Here is a 17,373-nt window from a genome sequence, read left to right on the forward strand (position 1 = left end):
GCAAGCAAATGATGTCTTCACTGAATCATCTGAAATGATACTCCAAGGAGGGTGAACGTTTCCTGGAGCCCTTTATTACTGGGGATGAAACATGGATACAGCATTTCATTCTGGTATTCAAGCAACAAAACATTGCATGGAAGCATCCAAGTTCACCCATGATAAAATATTAGTTCGGGGCTTTCTGTTGGGAAAGTGATGTTTACGGCCTTCTGGGATTGCCGTTTACTGCTACTGCTAAATTTCATGCCACAAGGTGCAACCATCACTGCTAAAAGTTATTACTCCACACTGTGATGTCTGAGGGCTGCCATCAAATGAAGACACTGAGGGATTCTTGATGTGGACAACATGATTCTGCTCTATGAAAATAAAAGACCACATGTGGCATTCACAACTGCTGAAAAGTGCCGCACATTTCACTGGGAGATTCTGGACCACCAGACAAACAGTTCTGCCCTCATCACTATTAATCTCCATATTTTCAGACAGATGAAGAAGTTCCTGCCAAGGTGGAGAGTCAAAAATAGCAATAAAGTCAAGACAGCAGGCTGATGGTGGTCCCATAATTAGCTGGGTGAATTGTGCCACAGGGGCGTCTCAAACTTACTGCTGCAATAGGACACATTCGTGAACCAGTGTGAGGACTATGCAGAAAAACAGTGCAAGTTACATAGGATAGAATGAACATTTGTCATTACCTATATGTTCCAACATTTGGCTAATAAAAATGGGGGCAAAGACTTCTTGATTTGGCCTCATATCATTCTTAGTGTAAAAGTAACCTAAAATGAAATAGAAAGATTTAATGCCTTGTTTTTCTAAGAAATGAAAATGGTTGGTGTACAGAATGAAGGTTTAGTAATGCATGAACAGACAACACAACAAGAACATCCTTCAGTGTGGAAGCAAGAGGAATTAGAGGGGACTAATGTTTGTGGTTCACACACACCGAGAGTTATATCTAATAGTAACCTTTGTCCATGGCCACATAGTGTGAATTTCAAACCCAATAAAATACATATAAGTTGTACATTAACAAGTTCATGACACAGAATTACTCATTTTCAGATATATATTACAAGTCTTTAAGTGGGGACGTTGTTGCTTCATATTTAGTGTAAAAATGGCCCGAATCCAAACTTTAACCTATTTCATTTGCACAAAGTAATAATGCACACTACTTCCATTCTCTCACTGTAGGCCGTCTATGGGTAAATATAAAATGCAATCACGTTGTACAATGTACCTTGATGTATGTGAATCAGTGTGGTGCAATAGCTTGTCTTTGTTGTTTGATGATGTGTAAGAAACACTGAGTAAAAAGCTTATCTTGAGGGGCTATATTTCTAAAATGAAGTGTTATTAAAGTGGAGAGACAGCTTATGTAAAGTATGTTATGTAAGGTAGTCATCTCCATAGCTATGTAGTAAGTGTAGCTGACAGCTATCTTTGCAACTCCAGTTTCATTGATCATGCTGCCATGCAGTTTTTCATGGTGTGGGGCTAGAATGAAGTGCAGTGAACTTCATCATGCCTGTTGAGAAGCTACTTGACTTAAGTAGTCACAGCTTAGTAATATAGGCAAAATATTAACAGCAGTAGAGAACAAGTAGTATGTTAGTGGAGAGTTCTGTGATGATGAAAAATGTCTTGGTTGTGTCATCAACCCTGTATTACTTGACAAACTGTGTAACCTGCTTATTAGAGGAAATGTGTATGCCTTGATTAAACCATGTGCAACAGTCAGGAAAACACTTTGTGTTGCTTAAAACTAATGGTGGGATGTAAAAACAAAATTTACTGATGTAAACCATAGAAAACCTCAAGATTCAATAATGGGATCCCTTATTTTCTTACTTTCTATAAACCATAAAAAATTCTGTTCTTCTAACAGTAAAAAAATCTTTTATACATTGTATGCTGACAGTATGCCAATTGTGTGTAAACACAAAGCTTGAAACTGGAGATGCTGTGCAACGAATGTATGACAGTGTTTTTGTTGGGCCTATCAGCAACAAAATTTGTGTCATATTTATGGTGAGCAGAAATTTATCATTTCCATAATATTATTGGTAATATTATGAAAAGTAAAAGCTCACCATAATTATATAGATTTTTGATATGAAATTTCATTAGTATTGAGGCTCAGTTGCTCTACGCTGTGTTGTTGAGCTATTTCCATATTTCAGAAGATAGGATGACAAATTAGGCATGAATACATTAGTGCATAAGTCTGAATATATTAACAGGAGTGAAATGGGGAAATCTTTGGCATACATCCAAGTTTGGAAGATGTTAGGCTTAATACCTAAGCTGGAATTTCATGTCGCCAAACAGTTCAAATGGTTCAAATGGCTCTGAGCACTATGGGACTTAACATCTACGGTCATCAGTCCCCTAGAACTTAGAACTACTTAAACCTAACTAACCTAAGGACAGCACACAACACCCAGCCATCACGAGGCAGAGAAAATCCCTGACCCCGCCGCGAATCGAACCCGGGAACCCGGGCGTGGGAAGCGAGAACGCTACTGCACGACCACGAGATGCGGGCGCAGAACAGTTCTACGTAAATCAAGTGTGAGAGGGTATGTCATTAAACTGAAGTATAGAATCATACCATTACATGAGTCCAATAGTGCAATGCCAGTAACTGAGCACAAACTATTTGACAATGGCACATTTCATGTAACAATACAGCTAAGAGCTATGTTTAATAATCGTGTCCTTTGTTTAGTTCAGGAAACATTCACTCATGTGTTCTCTTGGTGCTAAAATGAGAAATAACGAGAGTCAGTAATAGTTTTGTGGGGGAGAGTAATGTGTGTGAGGTAGAGTATACTGACACTGGCTGGCATTTCACTCTAGGGACTAATTTTATTGTCACACAAAGGACAGCTTGGATGAGATGTCCATAAGCAGTTTCATTCATTTTCTACTGTCTTTGCTATAAGACATGAAATTGTTTTGTAAAGCCTTTGTAAATATAGTGAGTTCTACACATTTAAGTGCTCTTTGATATATTAAAGATATTTTGGTGTTACTGTTCTTCTTCAGTCATGTAGCTTTATGATGAGCAAATTACTGTATTTTTTAAACCTAACTGCATAATGTGTGGATGTTTAAGTCACACATTGTGTTGTTTGCCATCGTGTCCCCTGAAACGGAAGGTCTCCTTACCAACCAACACATAATATTTGTCAAAGACCTGCGATTCATTAGTGTTTTCAGAAATTTCTACACTTCAAAAATGCAAGTTTCTGGTGGTTTCCAATAGTTTCTGTTTCAAATTTATTGTTATTTGGTAACTGGTTATTACAATATCTCTTCTTAATTTGATTTACTTCTTGGTTATTGGTATGCACTAGGGTAATAACGTACCAGAAAAGTAATTATTAAATGCACTGAGATATTACCAGTTTGAACACTTTTATATCTGAGTAGAATATTTGTTCCTAGTTACATATCCATCTTGTACCTTCAAACAGCTTTTTACATTGGGATAAAGCATTATTTTCTGGAGTTATGTTTGTAATTTCAGTAAAAGACTGTATCACATGCAGTTTGAATGCTATTATTTCAGAATAGATCAGAAAGTATATTAAACTTCTCTTATATGACTAGCAAGAGGTGAAAGTCTGAAAACTGTTCCAAGCTACAACACCCTTCCTACTGATTAGTTGATAAAAATTTGTCCATTGAATCGAAAGTAAAAAATGCTTTTATGTGTTTCCATAGAGATTGATGTTTCAGATGACTGAGTAAGATGACTGAATAGATACCTGCATTTCCTGTCAAACATTGCCATTGTGGAGTGGGAGATCAGAAGGTCATATTGGTGTATCTTAATGAGTTGCACCCTCCTATATTCCTGCTGCCTAATGGCATGCCATCATATCTGAAGTTACTACAGCTACACTGGTGCACATGAAACATTTGATTGTGGGAGCAACTGAAGTTGGCATCATATAAAAGGTCAATAATAAATCAGGTATGGTCTGTAATTAACTGGTCTGGGAAATAAATCAGCTGTAGGCATTTGAAGTGTAATCCGTAATAAACTAGTCTAAGAAACGAACTTCAGTGGCTGTGATAAATATAAATAAATGCCCTGTGCTCAGAGCTTTCTAGTGTTACACATCTAAACATCATCTCAGTAATTGTACTAGTTTTGCTATGAAAATATATAGTACTCTGCATGCTCTCCTTCTAAGTTGTTAGAGATAGAACAACAGTAACACCAATGACAATACTGTTTATAGAAATGTCCATAGTAAGTTGCTACTATTCTATCACTTGTATCTGTATTACTATGTTATTGTAAAACATAATCATATCTGCATCTCATGAAGTTCCTTTCTTTTCGTATCAGTACACAGTGATATTCCTTCATGCAGAGGCCATAGATTGCCTAATATTCTCCATTAACCAAATTATCAGATGTACTATTCATTGTGTCTCAGAACCTAACAGCATCAAGGCTGTAGTCATTTTAAACTGGTGAACACTGCATTATAAATTTAGGTTTAGTATTCACCTGATATTTACCTAATTTAATTTGGAGTTCACTTTATGTGGCACTATATAGAGGTACAGAAGAAATATTACAGCAGCTATATTTAAACAACTTACATTTCTCACCTTCTGCTTACTTTTGTGTCTTTACTGGGAGACAGCCTTCTTTTAGTGACAGATGTTAACTGTGTATGACAGGTAGTTTCATGTCTTGGCAAAATATACCAGTGATGTTTAATATGTTATATTTTGATTTCATTTCTTTTAAGACATATTTGTATTTCATGTAGGTCCATGTTCACCGACACTAAAATTACCATCTTCTTTCCTTAGGTGTTTGAAATGTTTTCCCTACATTCTCAGTATATGAAAGCATGTTTAGAAACCAGCCTTTCTCACTTCGCTATTTAAGAATACACTTTGTTAACAATCTCTTGTTGCATACTCATCATGGTTAAATAAAACTGCTGCATAATTTTACACATTACCCAGAAATTGGCAAAGCAGTGAGGTCTGATAATTAGTCTTTGTCATTTATGCATAGATCAAATAATTATACATTGACATCAACCACCTATCAGAAACGAACATGATTGTAAGTATTTAGATTTATTGGATGATATTTTGTCAATAGTGCAAGAAAGAGTTTGTAAAATCTACTGTTTCATATTGTAGTCTGTTTATGTAGGAAGGAAGAGCTATAGCTTATATATTCATACTTTAGTGTGTCAGTCTGAATGTATCTACGGTTGCGCAAACAGAACAAATTTATCAGCATTCACATCAGGTACTCCTGCCTCTTAATACTTAAAGTGGAGCATCACATCCCAAAACAATTTTTCATGAGTCCAGTTGAACAGTTACCTACAAATAGCTGAGAACACAATGTTGGACAATTGCGCATACCACCTGTAACATAACACGCAACCATGTTTAATATTTGTTTCCTTTTGCCATTTGACACAACATTCTCTCAGTTCACTCAATGAGACACACAGGTAATACCAGCTGTTAATGGGAGATATAACAAGATATTCTAATAGGCAACAAATCAGTTGCCACTCACCATATAGTGGAGATGCCGAGTCACTGATAGACACAACAGTTGCCTGAGACTACAGTCGTGCGAGTGAGTTGTGTTTGCATGAGTGTGAGCGTGCATATATGTGTGTCTATTGTTGACAAAAGCCATTCGCCGAAAGCTTTAAGCATGAAACTCCTTTTGTTGTGTCCATCGATGACAGCATCTCTCCTATATGGTGAGTGGCAACTTTTCTTCTCATAATATTGTTACATTCCATCCTGGATTTTCCTTTATTTCAGTGGGTGATTAGAGGTACATTAATCAAATGTTTTCTATTGTCTCACAGACATATAACACTTTCATGTGTTTACATATTTGGTGACACTTCAGATCACTGAAGGAAATGCTTGAAAATTTTTTGTAGGGTAGCAACAGTAAGAAACATGTCTTGTTTGACATTGTCAAAATTCAGGATGTAATTAGCAGTTCTGAACTGTGTACATTTATGTATTGAGATCTCTTTTCCAGTCATGCATAGCAATACACCAGTCCATCATTATTTATTTATTTTGATCTAACACCAACAGATTAGAAAATACTGATATATAAGCAGTTGTTACTTGAAAAATCAGAATTAATTGGTGTCTACTAACCAGCCAAGGAAAACTCAGCTATTGTTTTTTCAAGTATCTGGTACAGTACAGAGATGTAACAAGTGAACACCCCTCTGTAGCAATCTTGTACACTGCTATAAGACCTTGAGCTAAGTGCCTTCAGTTGATATACACCTAAGGAGCACATCTTTTGGTTTCTTTATGGCGAGATGTAGTAATTTTTCGACTGTCATTTTTATTAATAACACCATGATAGTGACAGCAAAACAAACCCAATTTAGAAACAGCTTAATTTGGTGGTACCTTTCAATGATGTGCATTGTTATTGGTAGTTTATTATAGCAAAAATATTATTATATATCAACAGTTCCCTCCTTTATCACATCAGCACATAATTGTATTCCCACATGCAGAAATCACAGATTAAGTAATAGGCTCCTGTAACATACTTTTCAATTACACCCTTTGATTTGGTACAGTCTCAAGCATCTCTTGTTTGCAGACTGCGTAAGACAGTAATTCCGTGTTATAAAATTGTTGGTGTGGGCTTAATATGTATTGTAGTGTTTAGAGGTCACTATGTGGCCATGGCCAAACGTTAGGGTTGGATACAATTGTCAGTACAAACCACAAGCATTAGTTCTCATAAGTTGTCTTGTGTGCTCACTAAAGGATGTTCTTGTTGTGTTGTCTGTTCTTGCAATGCTATACCTTCATTCTGTCCACTAACCAGTTCCATTTCTTAGCAACACAAGGTGTTAATAGTTTGTATTTCATTTTAAGTAGTTTTTATGCTAAGAATTGCATATAGTCATTGGTAAATCTAGGTTTGCAGACATTAGCACACTCAATTTTCTTCCCTGACCTTTTGAAAAAATCTGTTGCATTTTCTGATAGATTCTTTAAATTGAGACCTTGTTACTTCATACTTAGTGTGACTATAGCCTTAATCCATACCATACCCAATTTCATTGTACAAATTAAAAATGAGCAACAATTCTCTTTTTACAGGCTCCCCATGGATAAATGTAAATGCTTGTCTTGTACCACAATATTACCAGTACATCAGTTATGTTCAAACACAAGGATGGAGATGCTGTGCAATGAATGTGTAACCATCATGTAGTTGTGACCATCAGCAGTTAAATGAGTCATACTTATGGTGCTAGCAATTTATTGTTTCCATAATATTATTGATAATCCAAACTTGATTTATCATTGTTTAATTTGTTGTCCTAACTAGCTGTATTTACTGATGTTATTACAGGCGGATAACACCAGTAATTCAATCTAACATCATCATTATTATATAGTGTTTTGAAATGAAATTTAATCAGTATTGAAGCTCAATTATTCTAAAGTACTCTGCATTGTATCCATATCTCCATGTGTAAGTTGATAGCGTGACAAATCAGGCATTAATCAATTATAGTCTATGCGTGAATATATTAATTGTTGAAACTTCCTGGCAGATTAAAACTGTGTGCCAGACTGAGACTCGAACTCGGGACCTTTGCCATTCGCGGGCAAGTGCTCTACCGACTGAGCTACCCAAGCACGACTCACGCCTCGTCCTCACAGCCTTACTTCTGCCAGTATCTCGTCTCGTACCTTCCAAACTTTACAGAAGCTCTCCTGCAAACCTTGCGGCTAGCACTCCTGAAAGAAAGGATATTGCGGAGACATGGCTTAGCCACAGCCTGGGGGATGTTTCTAGAAACTTTATGTGTATTTCAATGTGTTTAGAGTTCACTCTATGTGGCCATTGACAAATGTGAAGGTTATTGACAAATGTGAGGATTGGATATAACTGTAAATGTGTGTGAACCACAAGCTTCAGCACCCTATAATTCCTCTTGTGTGCTCACTGAAGGATATTCTTGTTGTGTTGCCTGTCCATACAATACTAACCCTTTATTCAGTATGCTAACCACATTCATCTATTAGGAACAAAAGACATTAATACACTCCTGGAAATTGAAATAAGAACACCGTGAATTCATTGTCCCAGGAGGGGGAAAGTTTATTGACACATTCCTGGGGTCAGATACATCACATGATCACACTGACAGAACCACAGGCACATAGACACAGGCAACAGAGCATGCACAATGTCGGCACTAGTACAGTGTATATCCACCTTTCGCAGCAATGCAGGCTGCTATTCTCCCATGGAGACGATCGTAGAGATGCTGGATGTAGTCCTGTGGAACGGCTTGCCATGCCATTTCCACCTGGCGCCTCAGTTGGACCAGCGTTCGTGCTGGACGTGCAGACCGCGTGAGACGACGCTTCATCCAGTCCCAAACATGCTCAATGGGGGACAGATCCGGAGATCTTGCTGGCCAGGGTAGTTGACTTACACCTTCTAGAGCACGTTGGGTGGCACGGGATACATGCGGACGTGCATCGTCCTGTTGGAACAGCAAGTTCCCTTGCCGGTCTAGAAATGGTAGAACGATGGGTTCGATGACGGTTTGGATGTACCGTGCACTATACAGTGTCCCCTCGACGATCACCAGTGGTGTACGGCCAGTATAGGAGATCGCTCCCCACACCATGATGCCGGGTGTTGGCCCTGTGTGCCTCGGTCGTATGCAGTCCTGATTGTGGCGCTCACCTGCACGGCGCCAAACACGCATACGACCATCATTGGCACCAAGGCAGAAGCGACTCTCATCGCTGAAGACGACACGTCTCCATTCGTCCCTCCATTCACGCCTGTCGCGACACCACTGGAGGTGGGCTGGACGATGTTGGGGCGTGAGTGGAAGACGGCCTAACGGTGTGTGGGACCGTAGCCCAGCTTCATGGAGACGGTTGCGAATGGTCCTCGCCGATACCCCAGGAGGAACAGTGTCCCTAATTTGCTGGGAAGTGGCGGTGCGGTCCCCTACGGCACTGCGTAGGATCCTACGGTCTTGGCGTGCATCCGTGCGTCGCTGCGGTCCGGTCCCAGGTCGACGGGCACGTGCACCTTCCGCCGACCACTGGCGACAACATCGATGTACTGTGGAGACCTCACGCCCCACGTGTTGAGCAATTCGGCGGTACGTCCACCCGGCCTCCTGCATGCCCACTATACGCCCTCGCTCAAAGTCCGTCAACTGCACATACGGTTCACGTCCACGCTGTCGCGGCATGCTACCAGTGTTAAAGACTGCGATGGAGCTCCGTATGCCACGGCAAACTGGCTGACACTGACGGCGGCGGTGCACAAATGCTGCGCAGCTAGCGCCATTCGACGGCCAACACCGCGGTTCCTGGTGTGTCCGCTGTGCCGTGCGTGTGATCATTGCTTGTACAGCCCTCTCGCAGTGTCCGGAGCAAGTATGGTGGGTCTGACACACCGGTGTCAATGTGTTCTTTTTTCCATTTCCAGGAGTGTAGTTCCTATTCTATATTAGGTTATTCTTATACTAAGAATGATATATTGTCATTGGTGGGTTAATACTATGGCGCCGAGTGGGGATCGCGAGTGTGTAAAGTCCAGAAAAAAGTGTTAAAATAACGAGGAGAAGTGTTTATTGTGCAGTATAGTCAGTGTGTATTGTGAACACTTGTGCATGCCATGCTACATAATAAAGAAAGTCGCAGAAAAAAACTGTGGAACCACAAGAAGTAATAAGGAGAATTACACATATGGAGCATCTACCTCGTCTTTCGGGGAAACAAGTGTATTATTAAGTTCGGATCCCTGCCACTGCAAGAAACGTGTGGTTAAAGGTGTAATGTACACGACATGTAAAACTGTGTTTCATTATTCATGTGTTAACGTAAATCCTAAACGTAAGATTTGGTTCTGCGCAAAATGTAGCAGAGAAGATCCGGTGCAAAATCTTAATAAGGTGGATTACACAAACAGTATCATTTCAGTGTTAGTGGAAGAAATACGCGTTTTACAACACGAGTGCAAGAAATCCCCGCAGCTGAACACAACGGGTGTAAATAAATCGCACAGTGAACTCCACTCAGGAACCATTAACTATAGTAGCAAAAATATAAGTCATAACTTGTATAAAATGTACGGGAGATTAGGCAGTAATGGCGTATGCGAAACAAAGTTCCGTTATTGGTGTGCAAAAGTTGATCCGTCGCCGAAAACACACGAAAATTCATCCTCAGAAGGGAAAAATGATACCAATGTCTACAGGGCCAGACTAAACCCACCTATTCAATTACGAAACAGATACGAAGTGCTAAGCGAAATAAGTGATGATAGTGCTTCAGAAAATATATTTGAAAATACGCAGGTACATGTTTCAGCCGTTGCTGCTCCCCCGAATAGGCCGACGCGCAATTCATGTCAACATATGCCTAGGTCACAGGAAAAAGTACATAATCACATGGGAAAACTGCACATTCTAGCTGATAGCCACGGGCGCGGAATAGCCTTTCTTGTTAATGAGGCATCAGTTGTGAAATCTACGAGTTATGTCAAGCCTGGGGCTTCCCTTTCGGAGGTAATTAAGAATGTTTACACGGATGAAATTATCAAGTTGACTTCAAAAGACTTTGTAGCTTTGTTTGGTGGGTCTAACGATGTATATAAAAATGAAACCTCTAAAGCCTGCTCAGAATTCAAAAAGCATCTGGCTCTTTTGTCTCATACAAACATTCGCTTTGTCAACATTCCACATCGCTATGATCTGCCCCGCTGGTCTTGTGTGAACAAAGAGATTAGTGCTGCTAATGAGAGTTTTCCAGTATATACAGTCAATTCGAAAATGTTTGTGTTGTTGATATTAGTGGCATTGGTCGGAGCTTCCACACTTCTCATGGCCTTCACTTGAATGGCCTAGGGAACAAAATTGTAGCACAAAAAGTATTGGATGAAATAAAAAGGCACCAGCAAACACCTGCAGCACCATCAACGACAGTAACAGTAACACCACAAAAATCAATAACAGCAGGTTCATCAGAAGTAGCAACAACAACGGAAGCAACAGCAACAACAAAATCATCACCTTTAGCAGCAGTAAAATTACCACAAATCGTCAAACCACAATCAGTAACTGCAACTAAACCTTCGGCGGAAACAACAGCAAAACCAACAGATACTACAACAACAGATCCACCATCAACAGAAATAGTGCCAATAAAAGAATCAAAGGCAGCAACAGCATGAAGAATCCTGTCAGCACCACCACCACAACCACTACCACTACCACTACCACCACCTCCGGCCACAGAAACAGCAGCAGCAACAACAGCAGCAGCAACTGAACCAACAACAACAGTAGCAGCAGTAACATAACCATCAACAACAGTTGCAGCAACTCAACACTGCCTAAGGAGGAGTCAGAGACAAGGTACATCTACATCATTAAATAAGGATTTTTTATGGCTTCAGACAAAGAAAAGGAAAAGATTGTGACATATCAGCAAGAAAATTTGCAGATAAGTCACAACTACTATGGAAAAAGCAGCACATTACCAGATAATGACAAAAGAAAAAATACTTGCAAAACAGTCAGGATAATGTGTCAGAATATTCAATGCCTCAGAAACAAAGTACTAGATCTAGAAGTAGGCGCAAGGCTAGTGAATTAAGTCTCATAAATATAAGCAAGTTTAATTTAGCATCAAATTATTGCCGAAGTGTTTTTAAAATTCTTGGGGTATGCATTTAGTCTAGAGTGGGACTGCAGTTCAAAGTGAAAACAGAATTGGACCATCTAAATATAGAAAAACATTTTGAATCGTGTGCCATAGAGTTAAAATCTGAGGATAAGAGTGAAAAACTAGTTGTCATTACAATATATAGATCTCCACTGGGTGACAAAAATATATTCTTGAAAAAAATTGAAGCAGCACTAAACACTTTTTATAGTAATGAAGTGAAATTATTTTTGTGTGGAGATTTTAATATTAACCGGTTAATTGAAAGTGATGAAAAAAGATAGCTTTTGAGTACACGCAGCAGCTTCCACATGAAACCACTCTTTACAGATGCCACCAGAATAACAGAACTGTCATCTTCTCTTTTAGACAATATTTTCACAAATATGGAGAACGGTATCACTGAGGCACGAAACGTAAACTTAGGTCTTTCGGATCACAATACACTATTAACATACATGAATCACTCTATCCCCAAGGCAGTAAAATATAAGTGGGGATACAAAAGGCACTACTATACAGAAAAAGTGAATACCTTCGTCCAGTTGTTAGCTAATGAAACCTGGGAAGATGTCTTTGAGCAAACAACAACCGAGGAATCTTTCAATGCTTTTTCTAGTACATTCATGTCCCTATTTGAGATGTGTTTCCCAAAAAAAGCCCACAAAGATCAATGTCATGCCTAGGAACACAAGCCAGTGGATAACACCTGCTATTAGAGTATCTAGTCAAACACTAAAACATATCAGTCAACTCAAAAAAGATAACAAAGATGAACACTTCACAGATTATGTGAAGACATACAAGAACATTTACAGGAAGGTGATAAAAAAGCCAAGACAATGCACAATGACAGTGTAATTGCTGGGTCACCAAACAAATCGAAAGCTATATGGAATGTAGTAAAAAAAGAAATAGGCCCAAGCAAAAATGTTAGAAATCCAGATGACTTTGTTTTAAAAGATCATCAAGGTGTGCTAGTCCGAAATCTTACTTTAGCAAATTACATTAATAACTACTTTATAAATAGTCCAATCAATCTGAGTAAAAATTGTTCTAAGATTAGTAGAACATCAATCCCAGAACAACAAAGTGTTAATTCATTATTGATACCTCCCACGAACAAATTGGAAGTTAATCGAATAATAAAAACAATGAAGAATAAATTGCCCTCAGGGATTGACAAGATACCTTGCTCAGTCATGATGAGATGTGCTAGTGTCATATCAGACCCACTCTCACACATCACAAACATATCATTTCCAGAAGGTGTCTTTCCACAACGATTAAAAATTGCAAAAGTAAAACCATTGTGTATAAAGGGCAATATACATGAAGTAGGAAACTATAGACCAATAGCTTTATTATTGGTATTTTCAAAAGTAATAGAGACAGTCATGAAAAACAGAATTACAAATTACCTCAAGAAATTCAATCTATTGTCTGTAAACCAACACGGTTTTCACAAAGGAATGAGTACAGAGTCAGCCATCACCCAATTCATTGAAAATATTGTAACAGGGCTAGATAAGAACAACAGTACAATAGGAATAAATTTGGACCTCTCCAAGGCATTTGATACTGTCCAACATGATATCCTGCTAGACAAATTAGAATATGTCGCTATACAAGGAGTAGCCAAAATGTGGTTTCAGTCATATCTCCATAATAGGAAACAGGTAGTAGAAATTGCAACAACAAACTGTAAAAACCAAAGTATTGTTTACAGATTGGATATTCAGACTGTGCCAATTGGGGTACCGCAGGGGAGTGTTATAGAACCTCTCCTATTTCTTCTTTACATAAATTATATCGAGATTCCAGTAAATGGTACTCATATAACCCTGTTTCCGGATGACACAAACATTGTAGTAACTGACATAAACTGGGTATTGCCAACATCTGCAACCAGAGTTATAGAATATTTGCAAAATTGGTTTGAAGTGAACAAATTAACCATAAATATCTCTAAAACTAATTATATCCATTACAGGAAAGCAAAGTCACACTCTGATCTAGATCTCAGAATACAAAACAAAGAAACTGTGAGAGTTGCTACCACAAAATTCTTAGGTGTACATATAGACTTGAAAATTTAGACTGGAAATCCCATATCCTGTATCTCTCGCATAAGTTAAGCTCTGCTTGCTTTGCTTTATGTGTTATTAGCTTTGTATGTAGTAGGGAATATAGCAGAGCTGTTTACTTTGCTTATATACATTCTACTATTACCTATGGCCTCACCTTCTGGGGTCATAGTAAGAAAAATCTCAAAACCATCTTCACTCTACAAAAACGAGCTGTTAGAATAATTACCAACAGTTCAAGGCTAACTCCTTCAAAGCAATTATTTAAACAGCTGAATATTCTACCTCTACCATGCCTCTATATACAGAAAAGCGTAATTAATGTAAAAAGAAATATTAACAATATCCAATCCAACTCGGATCTACATATTTACAACACAAGAAAGTGCAATGACATTCATATAAAAAGAGTTAACAAGGCTTTGGCGCAGAAACAAACAAACATACAAGGAAGCACATTGTACAACGAACTACCAGTAAAGATAAAAGAAATAAAAAAATTGTCTTCATTTAAAGAAGCAGTATTCAAATTTTTAATGACCAACTGCTATTATAGTGTAAAAGAATACCTGGAATAGCTTCATACTAAACAATTATATTTATGTACTCTGTGCCAATAGTAATTTTTATCTGACTGTTGCTATGATCTAAATAAATAATATGTACAAAAGTGCTAGAATTGTATGTGTTATATCTAAATATCAACTGTGTATTCCATGTAAAAAGTCTTTCTCATACATCAATGTAAATAATCAAAGTTGTACATGCTATTTCAATGTGGTCTGATGTTATGTAGTCTACTATGCACATCTGTATTTTGTATAGTATTGTTCACCCTATATGTGTGTATATATATACTATGTATTTTTTGACGAAATCCATGCAATGTACATTGTCTCTGGATGAATAAACTACTACTACTACTATTGGTAGTTCTAGGTTCACAGACACTAACACTGTCAACTTCCTTCCCTGGTTGTTCGAAAAAGTATACTGAATTTTCAGATAGATATTCTAGGTCTCTAAATGGCGACCTTATTGCTTCACACTTAGTGCAACTATAGCCTTAATTAATGCCATACCCCATTTCATTGTGCAAATTAAGAATGCACACCATATTCATTCTCTCTTTGCAGGCTCCTCATTTAAAATACAAATGCAGTTTAGCTTTATATGTTTCCTTGATATGTTTGAACCAATATGGTGCAATGCCTTGCTTTTGTCATTTGTGAATAGATGACATCTTTGAGGATGGTGTTAGCAAACAGTCAGTATAAACCTTACCTTGAGAGGCTATTTCACGAAGACAAAGCCTTATTAAAATGTAGAGATTGATTATGTATAGTGTGCTATGTTGTATGTCCATGACCATAGATGGGTCATCACAGTTAGTGACAGCTATACTTAGAACTCCAGTTCCATTCCCTATACTGCCAAAAATTTTTTCATGATGAGGGGTCTGGAATGGAAAGCAGTCAGCCTCATCATGCCAATTCAGGCATTTCTTAACTTCAGTAGCTGCAGTACAGTTGAATAAGCAAAATATTACTAGAAATAATACAAGCAGTATATTATTGCGGTACTCCTTGATCTTGAAAATTGTTTTGGTTGTGTAGTTGTCACCATAATTACTTGAGAAGCTGGGGAGCCTCGTGATTAGAACATCTGTTTTTGAATTGATGAAATCATGTGTGACCAACAGGAAAAAATATTTGTAGCTTAAAACAAATGGTGGGCTGTTTAAATAAGAAAATTACTGATGTCAAACATGGAGTGTCTGTGAGTTCCATGATAGAATCTTTTGTTTTCTTATTTTATGTAAATGATATAAATTACTTTACTCATAATTCTAAAAAAGGTTTTGCATGTATTGGATGATGACAGCACATAAATTGTGTACAAACACAAAGCTTGATGGTCTGCAGATGCTTTGCAGCAAATGTGTAACAGTGTCTTTGTTGTGCCTGTCAGCAGCTCAGTGAGTCATCTTTATAGTGAGTAGCAATGTATTTCTTTTATAATACTATTGATAATCCAACCTGGATTTACCATTGTTTAATATGTTGTCATCGTCAGCTATTTACAGATGATATAATTTAAGATGGATCACACCCACAAGTCCATATAGATTGATTATTGCATCAAGTGTATTGAATTTTGACATGAAATTTGATCATTACTGAGGCTCAAGTATTCAAAAATATGCTGTGTTATATACATTCCCCTATATATAAGTAGATAGCTTGACAAATCAGTCATTAATAAACTGGTGCATACATATGAATATATTAATTGCAGTGAAATGAGGAAAGCTTTGTCAGCATTCCAAGAATGAGAGTTGTGAGGCTTAATACTTAAGCTGGAATTTCACATATCCAAACAGTTCTGAGTAAAACAAGCAAGTATGGGCGTCTCATTAAAATAAAGTATAGAATCAAACAGCTAGATGCTTGCCAGTGAGGTGAGCATTTTTAATGTCCTCACAAATTTGTGCAATTCAAAAATGGAAGTTTGTCTTGCTTTAAAATTGCCCATGTATCGGAATATTTTTAGCTTGTAATTATTTTATAGTAAAACATGGACTTAATTTGATTTAATTCCTGGTTGTTTGTATGCAGTAAAGTAATAATATAGCACATATATTATAAGATACAGTGTTGATGAGATAATATTGGTGAGAAATCTTTTCAAGCTGAATAGACTGTTTATTCCCAGGTTGTACCTTGGAAAAGTTTTTCACATTTTAAATATCTAAATTTCCAGAGTAATTTTTGTAATATTAGAAATAGGCTGCATCACACGATAAGTGAATGCTATTATTTTTAAGTGGAATCAGAAAGTACGTTAATTTCTATTACATGGTGTGAAAAGTGTTCCAAGCTACAGCAGTCTTCCCTGCTGATCAGTTATTCAACAGATGTCTATTGACTCAGAAGAAAGTAATGTGTTTCTGTGTTTGTGTATGCCATGATGTTTCAGGTAACTGAGTAAGCTGACTGAATAGTTACCTGGAGTTACTGTTAAACATTGCCATTGTGCATCTGGAGTTCAGGATGTCATAACAGTGAATCTTAATGAGTTGCACCATCCTGTTGCCCTACTCCCTAGTGGCTTCCAATCACATCTGAAGTAACTACAACGATGCTGGTACAGGTGAAACCTTTGATGTGAAACCAACTGTGGTTTGCATCATCTAAAAGGTCAATAATAAATTAGCCTTTGGCATTTGAAATGTTGTCTGTATTAAACTAATCTAAGAAAATAACATCAGTGACAATGCCAGTTGAGGAGCTACTTAACTTCAGTAGCTGCTGCAGTGCAGTTAACCATTAACAGGAAGAATGATTTCATTACTTAACTGGAAGCATGTTTCTGACAGACACAGCACTGAAGAAAACCAAATAAATGTTGTTTTCTTGCAAAGTAATTGTTTAAATATTAGTACAATGAACAAACTGCACGATGACTCTCAAAAGACCCTCAACAAGTAACAATTCCAAGATATATT

Source organism: Schistocerca serialis, chromosome 3 (genome assembly GCF_023864345.2).
Source record: "Schistocerca serialis cubense isolate TAMUIC-IGC-003099 chromosome 3, iqSchSeri2.2, whole genome shotgun sequence".
NCBI classification, from domain to species: Eukaryota; Metazoa; Arthropoda; class Insecta; order Orthoptera; family Acrididae; genus Schistocerca; species Schistocerca serialis.